The sequence below is a fragment of the Melanerpes formicivorus genome, unplaced genomic scaffold (assembly GCF_026170545.1).
Source record: "Melanerpes formicivorus ecotype bairdi unplaced genomic scaffold, bMelFor1.0.p_v2 SCAF_8, whole genome shotgun sequence".
Classification (NCBI taxonomy): Eukaryota; Metazoa; Chordata; class Aves; order Piciformes; family Picidae; genus Melanerpes; species Melanerpes formicivorus.
Window position 1 is genome coordinate 774,736 of NW_027142360.1, and position 16,254 is coordinate 790,989.

At 53.4% G+C, this 16,254-nt stretch overlaps 1 protein-coding gene across 1 annotated transcript in view; it reads right to left on the bottom strand.

Annotated features, from left to right (window-relative positions):
* The window catches only part of LOC137442789 (sodium- and chloride-dependent GABA transporter 1-like), a 46,381-nt gene extending 38,875 nt beyond the window's left edge, over nucleotides 1-7,506 (bottom strand). The window contains exon 1 of the mRNA XM_068141777.1: nucleotides 7,333-7,506. The gene's annotated coding sequence lies outside the window, so the exon portion shown is untranslated. The remainder of the gene's footprint in view (nucleotides 1-7,332) is intronic.
* Nucleotides 7,507-16,254: the final 8,748 nt, after the last annotated feature.

Consider the following 16,254-nt stretch of genomic DNA (forward strand, 5'->3'; position numbering starts at 1 on the left):
CACCAAGCCATGCAGCAGGCCTGGTCTTCTGCTCCTCAAGTCAATATGAATGATTGCATGGCCCTGGTGGGTGCAAACCAGCCTGGATTTCACAGTATCACTAAGGTAGGAACAGTCCAAACAGTCCTTCCCCTCCTTTTTTTCCTCCTCTGAAGAATCTCACTTGGAATCAAACAGCGACCCTGGAAGCACTGCTGTCTCAGCTGCTAACCACGGTGACCTTTTCACTTCCCACTGCTCCACCATGGAGCATTAACAGTCTCCTCAGACGTGACAGAGACCAAAACTTTCCAGGCCATAAAACTGCCTGAAATGAGCCAGCAAAATGACCTCTGGTAACACATGCCAGGAATGGCTTCACACCTTCTCACCTCTCATTTGTCAGTGTTTTAACAGCCACACAAATCACTGCTGACCCACGCAGGTAGAGTCACAATTAGTTGGATCACAGAGTGCTGGCTGTTGGAGTTTGCTGTCCATCCACACCCTTTTAATGGCAGCCCAGCAGCCCCAGTGCTCTTGTGTTGTGCTCAGAGCCATCAGCAGCTGATCAGGGCACAGCAGACTCTTGGGTGATTTTCTGTTCTCTGCTGCTGCAGCAGCAGCATATGCTTGAGCTTCCCACATCCCTGGAAGCTGAAGGGTCTGGGGAGGAGCACCCCCATGGTGGCCTGAGGATGCTGGTGAGGCACTGGATTCATGTGAAGCCCGCTCAGGGCTGGAGCATCGCTCTCCTCCCCAGCTGGATCAGGCAGACAGAGCTCATCTGTCACAGCACTCTCCATGTCCTGCCCAGGGGGCAGCCACTGCAGCCACCCAACCTTTCATCGCCTTTTCCCTGAAGAGAAATGATTGCTTGGTAGAGGAGAAATCAGCACTTACAACAGACATGAGAAGGAAATAATTAACTCTCCTGGGTTATGGAGCTGCTGAGTGGCCTCCACCTCCCTTTTCCACCCTCCTGCATGGTATTTGGATGGTTGATGTCCTGGCCTGACCTGCAGCTGTTGCCCATCTTCCCTCCCCCAGCAGCAGCCCCTGGTGACCCACAGTGCTCCTAATGATGGAGCAGGTGAGGTTGTCACCACACTGCAGCCATACCCAGAGAAGCAGAGAGGGCAAGGCAGGCATGGGCCATGCTTGGTAAACCATTAAACAAGCAGCACATCCACATGAGGCCAGAACACATCTTGCAGCCCCCACTCATGTTCCTGGGAGAGCTGCAGCAGTCCCTCACAGTCCAGAAGCAAACAGGCAAAGAACTGCTGCGGTGCTGGTGCTGGATGCATCCTGTCCATGGTGGCTTTGCCAGGCCACATCTTGATTGTTGCACTGAGGAATCAGTTGAGCCATGGCAGTGCCCTCCGTGGCTCTGGATGCAGATCCCGCTCAGGGCTGCAGCCTGTGCTTCACCAACACTGAAGCTCTCAGCAGCTAGGGCCACCTCATGTCTCTTCTAAGGGAAGCAGAGAGGTGTTTGTGCCTTCTTTGAACAACACAAACGGTGCAGCCTCTGAGAAGTTCTAACACTCCTGTTAAAGCTCATCCTGGCTGTTGAGCAGCTTCCCCAAGGAGCAGAGAGCTAGCAGTGCTCCTCCTTGCCTCCCAGAATTGATGCAGACCCAGCAGGAGCAGCTGAGTAGATTTAGACCAGGCGCAAGGAAGAAATGAGGATGATGAAACAGTGGCCCAGGTTGCCCAGAGAGGTGGTAGATGCCCCATCCCTGGAGATATTCAAGGTCAGGTTGGACAGAGCAGCCTGACCTAGTTCATGATGTCCCCACTCATTGCAGAGTGTTGGATTAGATGACCTCTACAAGTCCCTTCCAGGCCAGTGCCTTCTATCATTCTGTATCTGCCCATTTCAAATGTGCTGATTAAATTGGGAAGCATTTTCCTTCCCTCACACAGTGCAAGCAGCCAGGCTGGGATGCTGCTTTCCTGCTGCTGGAAGTCTCTGCAGTTTTACTGCACTTGTCTTCTGCTCTGCCTGAAGGCAGAAGGACACTTTCAGCCCAGCTCTCTTGTCCAAAGACCCATCTGTTTGCTCCCACCCCAGGTACTTTTTCAGCTTGCTGGCAAGTTTCATCTGTACTTGAAAAAGGAGCACAGCCCTCAAAGACATCAAATTGCTCAAGAGGTGTGGAATGGAGACAGGAAAGAGACTGAGTTTAGTGTTGTTCCTGGGGGAGGGCAGTGGGGTGACCCTGAGAGTGCCCTGCTGGGCTTCATGCACCAGTCAGCCAGCATGCTGGGGGCCAGGGAGGAGGCAGGCAGCTCCTAGGAGGACATCCTGGATACAGGAGAGACCACAGGCAGGAGCATTGAGGCTGGGGTGGCGTGGGAGACTAGAGATACAGTAAACAGTGCCATAAGTGACCTGCCTTAAGAAGTGGAGGGACAAAGGACATGATGAAGAGGAAGCAGGTATCACTAATTCTGCTGAGCCAAAAAAAGCCCCAGCTCACTCTTGCTCCTCTAGGACAGAAGTGTCTCTCCATTTCATTTGGTTGGGTTTTGTACACACAACACAGGGATAACATTCATTGACCTCCTCTGCCTGTCTTGATCCCTGCTGAAGGTCATCCAGGGAGGGTGATGGAAAAAACCCTTCCAGTGACTTCTGTGAGAACACTGCTAGGGCAGAAGTGCCTAAAAATGAGCACAGAGGGCAATTTCAGCTGGAATTTCCCTCTTGGCTGATGCCTCTGGTTCTCCTTGCTTACAGCCCAGCATGGTGTGCAGGCACCCTCCTGGGGTGCAGGCAGGCATCGCCGCTGCCCCTGCGCCGTCACCGCAGTGTTGCAGCTCAGCCGAGGCAGTGAGACTTGCTGCTCCCACTGACCACTGCTCACCTGAACTGCACCTCTCAGCTCTAAGCTACAGCAACCTCCTCAGGGGGGCTGTGGCCTTCACAGGGGGAAAGGTCCTCATCTCACTGCGAGTCACAAGTACTGAGAAGAGGCACAGCTCTGCAGTGCCTGAGTAGGGGAGGGGACAGCTTCATAGTTTCATAGTTTCATTCAGGGTTGGAAGGGACCACAAGGATCATCTAGTTCCAACCCCCCTGCCATGGGCAGGGACACCCCACACTAGATCAGCCTGGCCAGAGCCTCATCCAGCCTGGGCTTAAACACCTCCAGGGACAGGGCCCCAACCACCTCCCTGGACAACCCATTCCAGGGTCTCACCACTCTCATGGGGAAGAACTTCCTCCTCACATCTAGCCTGAATCTCCCCACCTCCAGCTTCATTCCATTCCCCCTAGTCCTATCACTACCTGAGATCCTGAGCAGTCCCTCCCCAGCCTTCCTGTAGCCCCCTTCAGATACTGGAAGGCCACAATGAGGTCACCTGGGAGCCTTCTCTTCTGCAGACTGAACAGCCCCAACTCCTTCAGTCTGTCCTCACAGGAGAGGTGCTCCAGCCCTCTGCTCATCCTCCTGGCCCTTCTCTGGACACCTTCCAGCACCTCCAGATCCCTCTTGCAATAGGGGCTCCAGAACTGGACACAGTACTCCAGGTGGGGTCTCACCAGAGCTGAGCAGAGGGGGAGAATCACCTCCCTTGCCCTGCTGGCCACACTTCTCCTGATGCAGCCCAGGATCTGATTGGCTTTGCAGGCTGCAAGTGCACACTGAGAGCTCCTGGTGAGCTTCTCCTCCCCCAGCACCCCCAAGTCTCTCTCCTCAGGGCTGCTTTCCAGCCAGTCCCTGCCCAGCCTGGATTTGTGCCTGGGATTGCCTCGACCCAGATGCAGGACCCTGCCCTTGGTCTTGTTGAACTTCATGAGGTTGGCTTGTGCCCACCTCTCCAGCCTGTCCAGGTCCCTCTGGATGGCCTCCCTTCCCTCCAGCCTGTCTGCTGCACCACACAGATTGGTGTCATCAGCAAACTTGCTGAGGGTGCACTCAATGCCACTGTCCATGGCACCCATAAAGATGTTGAACAAGACAGGTCCCAGGACATACAGCTTCATACACATGGAGCTGAATTTGATGCCCCTCCAGAGGTAGTGCAAGCTATGGCAGTGGTTATTTACTGCATTAAGCTTGAAATGCTTTGGGGATTTTCTCTCTCTCTCTCTCTCTCTCTCTTTTTAGGAACTGTTTGAGCAGAGCACACTGGGTGAAATAGGCCTTGCAAGGAAGGTGATGACCTTCACCTGAGGAAGTCACCTTGTTGTTGTCACAATTTAATGCAGACCAAGTGAATAAAGAAAAAGAGAAATGAAAGGAAAGAGCAGAAATAAGCAGGAGAATGATGAAGTGTCCAGCACAGAAGAGGACCAACCTCTCCACACCTTGTATGGCAGAGGAGCAAAGGAGTGGCCCCTGAAGGTCTGCTGTGTCTTGCCAGGTCACAGATGGGGACACAACCCATCCACAGGGCATAGACAAGTCCATCCCCACTCCACAGTGGCTGGAACATGCTGCTCTTGGAAGGAGACACGCAGGTAAAACCCTGTACAAAACCTCTGCTACTGCATTCATCCAAGAGCAAGAGAGATGGGAGGAGACAAAGCACAGGCTGTTGCTGCCCCTGCTAGACAGGGTTACAGCAGTTACCAAACTGCTACACCAAGTCACCAAGAGCTGGTTCAAAGCATGACCCTTGTGAAAGTGCCCAGCACCACTCTGGCATGTGCACCCAGCACCAGGGCAGACCAGAGCCTCCTCATGCAGAGCATAACATCCTGCCACAGCACAAGCAAAGCAGAGAGGGAATGTGTCCCACTTTCAGATGCCAAATTCTTTGTTCTCCTCCTCCATGTGAGCGCAGAGCTCACTGTGTCCCAGAGCCCTGCGGCTGCTGCCAGTCTCCATCCATTCATGTGATGTTTTGGGGTGGAAAATAGAGAATGGCAGAGCCAGCTCCTTCTGCAGGAGTCATGCATGGGCATCCTTAGCTAGCAGCCCCTTAGCCAAGGTTTTGCACCAAACAGGTCAGAAATCTTGCTGCTTGCTCAGTAGGGCCATCACCCCCACCACCTAGGATCAGTGCCCAGCTAGCTGGGCATCATGAGTGAGTCCAGCACAGAGCCACAAAGGTGATGAAGGCAGTGGAACATCTCCCTGATGAGGACAGGCTGAGGGAGCTGGGGCTCTGTAGCTTGGAGCAGAGGAGAGTGAGAGGTGACCTCGTTCATGTTTACAAAGTGGTGCATGGCAGTGTTGGGAGGATGGAGTCAGGCTGCAGCCAGGCTCTGCTCAGAGATGAGGATAGGACGAGGGGCAGTGGGTGCAGGTGGGAGCACAGAAGGTTCCATGTGAACATAAGGAAAACCTTTTTCCCTGTGGGGATGACAAAACGTTGGAATTGGCTGCTCAGAGAGGTTGTGGAGTCTCTTTCTCTGAAGATGTTCAAACCCCTGTGTGACCTGCTGTAGGCGATCCTGCTCTGGCAGGGGGCTGGTCTGGATGAGCTTCCAAAGTCAATTCCAACCTTTCATATTTTGTGATTCTTCCCACTACTCCTTTAGCACTCAGATCTTTCTTCTCTCCCTGTTTCCCCCTATTTCTTGTGCTAAGTTTGATGCAGTAGTGCACAAGGAGATGCACTTCCCTGGGGCTGGTGCTATCAGCAAATAAGGCTCTTGTTGCCTTGGCTGGAGACCTGAGCCCACACAGCCTGGCCTCTGGGGCCAGGCACAGCCTTTACTGTACAGGTGCATGGCATGTCAGATTGGATGTCAGGAAGAAGTTGTTCCCCATGAGGGTGGTAAGAGCCTGGCACAGGCTGCCCAGGGAGGTGGTGGAAGCCTCATCCCTGGAGGTGTTTGCAGCGAGGCTGGATGTGGCTGTGAGCAGCCTGCTGTAGTGTGAGGTGTCCCTGCCCATGGCAGGGGGGTTGGAACTGGCTGAGCCTTGAGGTCCCTTCCAACCCTAAACAATTCTGTGGTTCTCTGTCTGGCTCTGCCCCTCAGCCAGCAGCATCCAGTGTCATGGGAAGGTCCACTCCAAGTGCATGGACATTCATCATTTGTTCCTTGTGCCCATTAAGTTTCTCCAGAAGGAAAGACATTTCAAGCTGCTTGTCTTTAACCTCATTTTTGTTCTCCCCTGAGCAAAATCACCTACTGTCACAGAGCTTCTTTTGGAGGGAGGAAACCAGAAATTAGATGTGCTGTAGGTCTCCACCAGATGCTGGCAGAATCACAGCAAGGCCACTAGTCAAGTGGAGAGCCCTTGGTAGCTAGTCTGCAGATTCATCTGCTTCCAAGAAGCACTGGAGGTGGAGAGGAGGGAGAAGCTGGGAGGGGAGGGGCAGATGAGTTTGGCTGGTTCCCCATGATTGTGGAAACAGAAGAGTGATGGGGAAGGTTTCACCTCATGAGTGAGGCATCTCCTTCAAGATCAGAGTCTCTTGGAGATAGATAGGAAGGAAAGGTACAGACATAGCCAGCCTGAAACACCCCAGCAGCTGCATGGTCAGGGAGGCTTAGCTCCACCCATCCCATCCCACTGAGTCCTACCCACTGGAGACCCTCCCCAAGGAAACCTGCCTGGGGTTTCACAGAAGTGCTGTGCCAGCATCTTTACTGAGCTGTCATTTCAGCTCACTTCATCTTCACCCAGCTCACAGACACTATAGGAACTTGTCCTCTTTTCAGACCCCAGTGCCATTCCCCAATGCTGCTGCAGGACCATTGCCCTCTCCCTGCATGGCCACACACACTTCCAGCTGCTCCCTGGATGGGAGTGGGAGGCTGCTCACCCAGCAGGGCAGGAAGCAGCACCCACAGGCCCTCCCCAGCCACCCCTGCTGCAGCAGAAACAGCCTGCCCTGCCCAGGCTCTGCTTGGGTGAGGGGAGTCTGAGGTGGGCATTTGTTGCTGCACCTGCCTGTCAGCAGCATGGGCAATCCAGTTAGCTCCATGTGGTCAGGGCAGATGGGAGAGATGCTGCCTTCCTTGGTGTCTTTCCTGACCAAGGGAACACTGCAATGCCAATGGCAACTGGCAGAAGGAATTTGAGCATAGCAGTGGTGCAGGTGAGAGTAAAGCATCGACACTGCCTGCTCCTGCCTTGGGCAGCATCCCTGCTGCACATTGCCCTGTTTGAATTCCAGATAGGCAGATCTGCCCCGTTTGCTCAGCTGGCCAGAACCTCATGGGAGGAAGAAATCATCCTTCATCCACACCCTGAGCCCCTCAGCCCCACATCCACTCCAGCAGGGATGGAGAAGAGCCCAGAACCCGCAGCAGTCCTTCCCCCGGAATGCTCATGCACACAGGCAGCTCGTGCCCAGCACTGCTGTACTCTTGCCCTCTGTGCCCCCAGTGCTCACATGCCCCAGTCCAGACTGTGCTGTCCCCATGGGCACACCTACCTCACAGTGCCAGGCAGCCACAGGTTCTTGGATTGTGCAGAGCTGTCACATCCACACCAGCCCAGGGAGCCACATACGGAACTGCTGCTGCATGCAGAGGGGAGCTATGAGACCCTCCTGCTGTGGGGCTCCTCTCCCTGCTTCACCCCACACAGCTCCTCTTTGCTGGTATTGATGAACCCTTAATGAGCTTTGAGCTCATGTCCAGTCAAATCAACACCCTGCACATCGTGGGTGTGGGGCGGGGGGACCCAGAGCCACTGGAAAATTACACACCCTGGGAGAGCAGTGGCTCCAAGGGCATGGGCAGGAGGGAGGGCAGCAGCACGGGCTAAGGACCTGGCACCAGAACATGGTGACGGCGAGAGGCTGCTTGGGGATGGTTGCAGGCACTGTTGCAGCAGTTTCTGCAGGGCTGGCTGCAGCAGTGGAGCAGAGGCCACGCTAAAGGCTTCGTGCACACCCCCTGCCCTCCGTGCTCGCAGTCCGACAGCAGTGTCCATCTTCTCCCCAAGCAGGGCTGGCTGCAGCCAGGCAGGGTGCAGATGTCTGTCACACCATGCACGTCAGGGAGCTTGGGTGCCTGTCCATGAGCCTCTCCTGCTTGCACACAGCCCTTGCACAGGGCCGGGCTTGCAACAGTGCAGCCCTGCAAAGGGGACCAGGGCAGTCAGTGCCCCCAGATCGTCATAGGGTCACTGGCCAGATGCGCTGCTGGCTGTGGGGCTGGGTTTTGGGGTGGAGGGGAAAAGCAGGGGGTTACATTTTGTCACCAGCCAAGTAAAGGAGCCACATGTGAATAACCAGTTGTTAGGAGTGCAAATCCTGTCACTGCCTCTGACAGGAGCTGCTTGGAGCCTTCATTTGCTTTTGCTTTTCATTCTGGGGCCTGCACTCATTTATATCCACTGGGAGCAGAGAGAGCCTCCCTCAGAGGCAGCACACACAGGCCTTGTGAGTGGCAGCATCTGCAGAGCTGCAGGGCAAGGAGCCCAGGAGAATGAATACATAATCCTGCTGGGGGACTGCTGGCACCATCACACCTTCCCACTTAACAGCTCCTCTCTCTATGTGTGAAGGCAGAGCCAGGTAAGCCTGAATTAGTGACAAAAATACACTTCCCACCTTTCAGTGGTGCAGAGGCAAGAAGGCTGCTGACCTGGATTTCCCCTGTGCCAGCCCTTACACAAGTCCTTGCTTCACCCCAGCCATAGCCTTGAGCATCTCTGATGGGCTGTGAGTACCCCAGCAATCCCACACCTTTTGTTCCTTGTTAGCAAGTTCAGCTGCTTTAAAGGTCCATCATGTCTCCTTAGAGAAGTTGACCACACCTGTGACCATCACAGTTAAGCTGCATGCAGCTCTGAACCCCGGTGGGAGGGAGATAGATAGATAGGTTGGTTTGTTCCACCTCAACATGAGGAGGAGCTTCTTCACTGTAAGGGTCCCAGAGCCCTGGAGCAGGCTGCCCAGAGAGGTTGTGGAGTCTCCTTCTCTGGAGCCTTTCCATCCCTGTCTGGATGTGTTCCTGTGTGACCTGTGCTGGATTCTGTGGTCCTGCTCTGGCAGGGGGGTTGGACTGGAAGATCTTCAGCAGTCCCTTCCAACCCCTAACATCCTGTGAGCTGTGATCCTACACTGCCTTGCATCTTTGCTGAGGCTGCTGCTGAGCCCGTGGTCCTGGCCGTGTGTCAATGGGCCGCGTTGGAAGAGCACGTTTCAGGCTCAGCAGGCACTAGAGGAGGAGATGGTACGACCCCCATCAGGTTACTGCAGCTGTCAAAGACAGCAGTGCCAGCAGGGCTGGCAAGGCTAGCAAGAGAGAAAATGATGAAAGGACTTTGTTGTTGCTGGGTTAACCCAAAGGGGTTGAGAGCTGAACACAGGCTGGAGGCATCCTGATAAAAAGTTATCCATCCTCCCTGAGCTGAAACAAAGGCTGTGAGCTGCAATCCCTTCTGAAACCAGGCTGGGAATCTAACAGAACCCCCTGACCTCCCTCCTTGGCCAGGCTGCCTACATTCCACGCTGCCTGCTGAGCCCAACTACATCTTATTTAGCAGCTAATACATTTTAAAGGGAGGTAAAGTACATCTGTCTCAGAAATCTTTCTTTTGGACTCACCTGGGATACAAACCAGGCAGTGAAAACCTTATGCTGCCTTTGCTTCCAGCAAACCCTATTGCATTTATGCAAGCCTGCACTTCTCCCATCTCCTAGGGAATGCCCAGGCACAGTCCTGGATGTGCTGTAGGAGGCTCAGCTCTCCCTCCTTTGTCTGGCTTGTTTTGCACCCACCACGGGGCCCAGGCCAGGAAAGGGCTTTGTGAATGTGATGCCATGTTACCAGATCAGATGTGCTTGGGCCAAACAAACCACATTTAGAGCAGGTGCTTGCAGATGGTAGTTTCAGTAGGGAGCCAGCAGCAAAGCCTCTGATCTCCTTTTGTCAAAAGGACTGAAACATTTGTTACCCAAAATACCATAATTCACTCTCTCCTGAGCACACTGTGGCTGGCATTAGCCTGTCCATCACTGTTGCCTCTTGGTCTTCAATCTTCCCTCAAGTGCCCTTGCTGATGTGACACCTCCTAAAATAAAGTCAGGGAGACAGCAGCACTTTGCTACCAGGACAGATCCAGCCTATTCCATGTGTTTCCTCACCTCCCCACACAGTCTGGATCACCAGAGAAGCACAGCAGGTTAACTGGAAACACCAGCGGCCATAGGTAAAGACATTCACTCCTTCCACTGGATGGATGCTCCCTTCACAGCATGCTAAGCCATCTCCCACCTCACAGACTGCTGGTCTGGAGGGAGAAGGGGCTGGCAAGCAGCCATTGCCACTGAATCTGAAAGCAACAAATGTTTGCTGTACAACATTTGCTGTGTGAGCTAGAGGCAGAAGTGAGCAATGAGCATCGAAGGCGCCGGGGGAACAGCAAGGAATGTCTCTTAGCATCAGTCTGAGTAACCCCTTCCTTCCCCAGCAGAAAGTGGGACCAAGAAAAGAAGAGAGTGTATGGGATTTCATAGAGCCAGGCACAGCCTGGTAAGCCCAAATGAATTTGGGAACACAGCTAAGGAGAGAAGCAAAATTTGTTTGTAAGGGTAAGATTTGGAGCTGTTCTCTTGGCTGTTGTCCATAAACATTCATGAGACTAAGTTTTGATTCATCAGTGTGTTCCTAGAAATGGGAGTTTGGGAGAGACTTCAAGACTCAGTGGCTCGAGTGCTAGCATTTGAACTATCCATGCTGCCTCCTTCAAAGCTTTTGGTGCTCGGGAGGTATCCAGTGACAGAGCCCAACCCCAGCCTAGGGTCTGGGTGAGCCAACACAAGTGCAGAGAATCTTTTCTGAGCAGGAGTGGTGAAAGCAGCAAAAGCAGCCAAGTAATCAGGCTGGCCATCCATAGTTTGAAAGTAATTTGCAAACCTCATTAGCACAATTAGCATCAAATAAGCAGGGCAATCACTCAAGGAAAATCTACAAAGAGGAACAGGGCTGACTCACTCAACAGATCTGCTGCTAGCTGTGAGCCTTCCTGGCTCTGCCCTAAGCCCATCGACTCCACAGCTTCCAAAGCACAGCAGCTCTGCTGGGCAGTGCTCTGGAAAGCTTAGTCTAAGGCGCAGTCTTCTCCCCAGCATGCCCCAGGAGCCCTCATCCCTGAGCAGGCTGGGAGCCCAGCTCTGGCTGACACCTGCCCCCCAAGCCATCCTCCCACAGATGGTGCACCTTACAGGCACAGAAAATGGGTGGGACCAGGGTAGATAGGTAGGACAACTCCTGTGCCCAGTACCTCCCAGCTTCCACACAGAGGACTCCCAGCCCGGGTGGCCTGTAGAAAACTCCCCTGGTGCTGTTTAGGGTTGCTTCTAGGGTGGCTTGGACAGCAGCACTCTGAGCTGGGTTAGGAACTGGCTGGATGGCCGAACCCAGAGAGTGGTGGTGAATGGTGGCACAGCCAGCTGGCGGCCAGTCAGTAGCGGAGTCCCCCCGGGATCAGTGCTGGGCCCCATCCTCTTTAACATCTTTATTGATGATCTGGATGAGGGCATTGAGTCTATCATCAGTAAATTTGCCGATGACACCAAGCTGGGGACAGGAGTTGATCTGCTGGAGGGTAGAGAGGCTTTGCAGAGAGACCTCGACAGGCTGGACAGATGGGCAGAGTCCAACGGCATGAGATTGAACACAGCCAAGTGCCAGGTTCTGCACATTGGCCACAAGAACCCCATGCAGTGCTACAAGCTGGGGTCAGAGTGGCTGGAGAGCAGCCAGGCAGAGAGGGACCTGGGGGTGCTGGTTGATGGTAGGCTGAACATGAGCCTGCAGTGTGCCCAGGCAGCCAAGAGGGCCAATGGCATCCTGGCCTGCATTAAGAACAGTGTGGCCAGCAGGAGCAGGGAGGTCATTCTGCCTCTGTACACTGCACTGGTTAGGCCACACCTTGAGTCCTGTGTCCAGTTCTGGGCCCCTCAGTTTAGGAAGGAGGTTGACTTGCTGGAAGGAGTCCAGAGAAGGGCAACAAAGTTGGTGAGGGGCTTGGAACACAGCCCTGTGAGGAGAGACTGAGTGAGCTGGGGCTGCTTAGCCTGGAGAGGAGGAGACTCAGGGGTGACCTTATTGCTCTCTACAACTACCTGAAGGGGGGTTGTAAACAGGCAGAGGTTGGTCTCTTCTCCCAGGCAGCCAGCACCAGAACAAGAGGACACAGTCTCAGGCTGCGCCAGGGGAAGTTCAGGCTGGAGGTCAGGAGGAAGTTTTACACAGAGAGAGTGATTGCCCATTGGAATGGGCTGCCTGGGGAGGTGGTGGAGTCACCATCACTGGAGGTGTTCAGGAGGAGACTTGACAGGGTGCTTGGTGCCATGGGTTAGTTGATTAGGTGGTGTTGGGTGATAGGTTGGACGTGATGATCTTGAAGGTCTCTTCCAACCTGGTCTATTCTATTCTATTCTATTCTATTCTATTCTATTCTATTCTATTCTATTCTATTCTATTCACCACCGGTGGCTGTTAATACCCAGTAAGGCAATCACCTCCCAGCCTCTCTGGCCTCTTCTGCCTGGGAAAGCTGCCAGAACCCGGGCTTCTTCCAACCCTGGGCACCCACTCACAGTGGGAGAAGTCAGTCCTATGGCACAGGGGGAGAGAGGGCTTGCCCCACACATTTGTAGTGCTCCACAGGCTGCCAGCAGTGCTCCTGGGGTACACATCTTTGACATATCCTTCCCCCAGGAAACCTATTCAATACCTGCCACAGCTAGCACTTTTATTTACCATCCCCTCACCCTCTGGTCTTAAATCTCCATTTATGCCACTTGTCCCTGTGGCTCCTAGGAGCAATTTCATCTGCAGATCACTTGTCTCAAACAGGGAATTTCTAAATCACCACTGTTGCCAGCAGCACAAAGCAAGCAGAACGTGATGGAGGCAAAAAGATGGCAAAATAAATATTGTAAGAAGAAAGCTGAAAGGAAATACTAGAAAAGAAAAGGAATTTCTACACTGGAAGAGACTGAAGGTCTCTGCAAAGGAGCACTTCTGGTCGGGGCTCAACGATTGTTTTTTCAGCTCAAAGGTGCTGAAAGCAGGGAGAAGCAGTGGGAGAATGTCACTGGCAGGAAGACTGCAGCAGCTGTGAAGGAGCCAAGCTCAGTGCTCTGTTTGGTCTCTGCATTTCACCTTAACTCATGTGGCTGAGAAACAGATGGAAGAAAAGTTTCCTCTGGCAAAGATTTATTTGAGCTTCTGGCCAGCAAGTGAGACCTGAGGGAGGCCTCCAGCACAAAACTGATGAAGATTAATCTGACAAGTCATAGAATGGTCCAGGCTGGAAAGGACCTTCCAGGGTCATCCAACCTCCTCTGCAGTCAGCAGGGACATCCCCAACTAGATCAGGTTGCCTAAAGCCCTGTACAGCCTCACCTTGAATACCTCCAGGGAAGGAGCCTCAACCACCTCCCTGGGCAACCTGTGCCAGTGTTCCCCCACCTTCATGGTGCAGAACTTGTTCATAACATCCAATCTCAATCTGCTCTGCTCTAGTTTGAAGCCACTGCCCCTGGTCCTGTCCCTGCAGGCCTTTGCAAACAGTCTCTCTGCAGCCTTCTTGTAGCCCCCTTCAGGTACTGGAAGGCTGCTTCAGTACCTGAAGGCTCTCCCCAGAGCCTCCTCTTCTGCAGGCTGAACACCCCCAGCTCCCTCAGCCTGGCCTCATAGCAGAGCTGCTTCAACCTCCTGATCATTTTCATGTCTCTCTTCTGGACCTGCTCCATCAGGTCCAGGTCCTTCCTATGTTGAGGGCTCCAGACCTGCACACAGTAGAATGGCATGGAATGGAATGGAATGGAATGGAATGGAATGGAATGGAATGGAATGGAATGGAATGGAATAGAATGGAATGGAATGGAATGGGATGGAATAGAATAGAATAGAATAGACCAGGTTGGAAGAGACCTTCAAGATCAAGTCCAACCTATTATCCAACACCACCTAATCAACTAACCCATGGCACCAAGCACCCCATCAAGTCTTCTCCTGAACACCTCCAGGGATGGTGACTCCACCACCTCCCTGGGCAGCACATTCCAATGGCCAATCTCTCTCTCTCTAAAGAATTTCTTCCTAACATCCAGCCTAAACCTCCCCTGGCACAGCTTGAGACTGTGTCCTCTTGTTCTGGTGCTGCTTGCCTGGGAGAAGAGGCCAACCCCCACCTGGCTACAACCTCCCTTCAGGTAGTTGTAGACGGCAATAAGGTCTCCCCTGAGTCTCCTCCTCTCCAGGCTAAGCAACCCCAGCTCCCTCAGCCTCTCCTCACAGGGCTGTGTTCCAAACCCCTCCCCAACTTCATTGCCCTTCTCTGGACACCTTCCAGCATCTCAACATCTTTCCTAAACTGAGGGGCCCAGAACTGGACACAGGACTCAAGGTGTGGCCTAACCAGTGCTAAGCACAGGGCACAATGACCTCCCTGCTCCTGCTGGCCACACTGCTCCTGATGCAGGCACCAGGTACACCAGGTGAGGTGTCACCAGAGCAGAGCAAGGTGGCAGAATCACCTCTCTGTCCACACATCTTTTGATGCAGTTCAGGCTGCCAATGGCTGCCTGGGCTGCAAGCTCACACTGCTCCTGTCCAGTTTCTCATCCATCAGCACCCCCAAGCCTTTTCCACAGGCTGCTTTTCCCCTGCTCTTGTTTTCACTGAAGAGCCTTCACCTCAAGCTTGTTTGGGTAGAGTACTTGTAGGTTTGTGGCTGGACTTCAGTTTGGGTGCAGTAAATATGGCTGCACCTATGGCAGTTCCTGAGAGGACAGGAACACACTGCTGCCCTGTGGGGAACGTGTCTGTGCCTTCTGCTAGCAGCTACAGAAACTGAAGCTCCTGTGCTGCCAGGCTTCCTTCTCCCTGTGCTGCAGCAAAGCTGTGGTGGTGCTGCAGGATGGCCCATGCCTTTGTTTAGCTCAGCCTCTTCCTCTGACCCTGCTGACAGCTCCTGCACCTCCCTGTGGCACAGAGTCAGTTTCCCGCTGGGCAAAGACAGACCTGAGCTGCACTTCCAAAGTGTGAGGTTTGATTGTCAGTGCCTGTCCCCCAGGAGCTGCCAGAAAGCTCCTGAGCTGATTGCTGTGCAGCCTCTGAGCAGTGGTGAGGGTACAGCACCTGCCCATCGGTGCAACATCCAGAGATGCTGCCAAGCCTGGCAGGTGCTGTACCCTTACCAGTGCTCAATGTAAGCATGACTGCAATCCAGGTGACACAGGGACAAAGGTGTCCCAAGGGGTCACAGAGGGCCCAGGAGGCCATGCACCACTGGTGTCCATGGTGGGATTTAGGAGCAGACTCTAAGCAGACTCCTTTCTTCCTGGATCTCTCTGCTGCTGCATGGGTGTCTGAGTCAAACTGGGTGTGCAGTGTTCCTGAGGTGTACCTCCTGGTCCAAAAGGGCACCAGGCCCCAGCAACCAGAAGTGGGAGGTGTGACATACACCAGCCACAGGAGCTTGTGATGGTTCCTGTGTCCCAGCAGGGCTTAAGCACCTACCCACTGCCAGGGAGCTCTCTTAGGGCTTGCCTACACCTAAGCAGCAGTGTTCCCTGCCTAAACCAACACCAGTTAGGTTAAATCAAACCAGAGCAGCACACTTTGCCAGCATGGTTGTTCAGGTTTAAAGAGGATCTGGGTGACAGGTGGACATCATCATGTTGATGAAAGTGTGCCTGTGGCTGCAGGTTGCTTTGATAGACCTAGCTAAAAAACTGAGCACCTGTCTGTCAGTGAAGCTGCTCTTGCAAGGAGCTATGACGATTTAGCTCCATTTGCTTCTAATCCATCCAAACCAGCGTGAAAAGTGACACTGTGCTCAGCTTAGCTCAGACCTGATCCTGATGGACTCAGTATAAATTAACAGCAGTGTGAATGGAACAGAACTGGAAGTGTCCTCATGTAGTTTGGAAGATGTAACTGGGGTCACATACTGTGTGAAACCAACCAGACTTGCAAGTAAATGTGCCCTTAGGTCTAGTTACATCATTGGTACAGCTCTGCAAGGAGACACTATGATTTCCCCCCTTTACTAAGAGGCTTATGCTGATAAAAGCTCCGAGGTCTGTGCTTTAAATCAGCATGAGAATGGTTATAGAGTTTATGCCCCTTGCCAGTGCAGCTGTATGCTGATGCTGTCCTACAGGGAGAAAAAGTCTTACTGTGCAGCTGGGTTTGGTCTCAAAAGCACAGAAGTGTGGGGCAAAATGTGTTAGGAGTGGAGGAAAGACAGATTTGGATCTGAGATGCAAGGCAGGGCAGGTTACCACAGAGGCAGTATAACCACTGCCCACCTTGGAGACAAGAGGAGGAAGGAGACCAAGGGCCCAGCCCCTCTGCCAAGTACCATGCAGATGCAGTCTCCT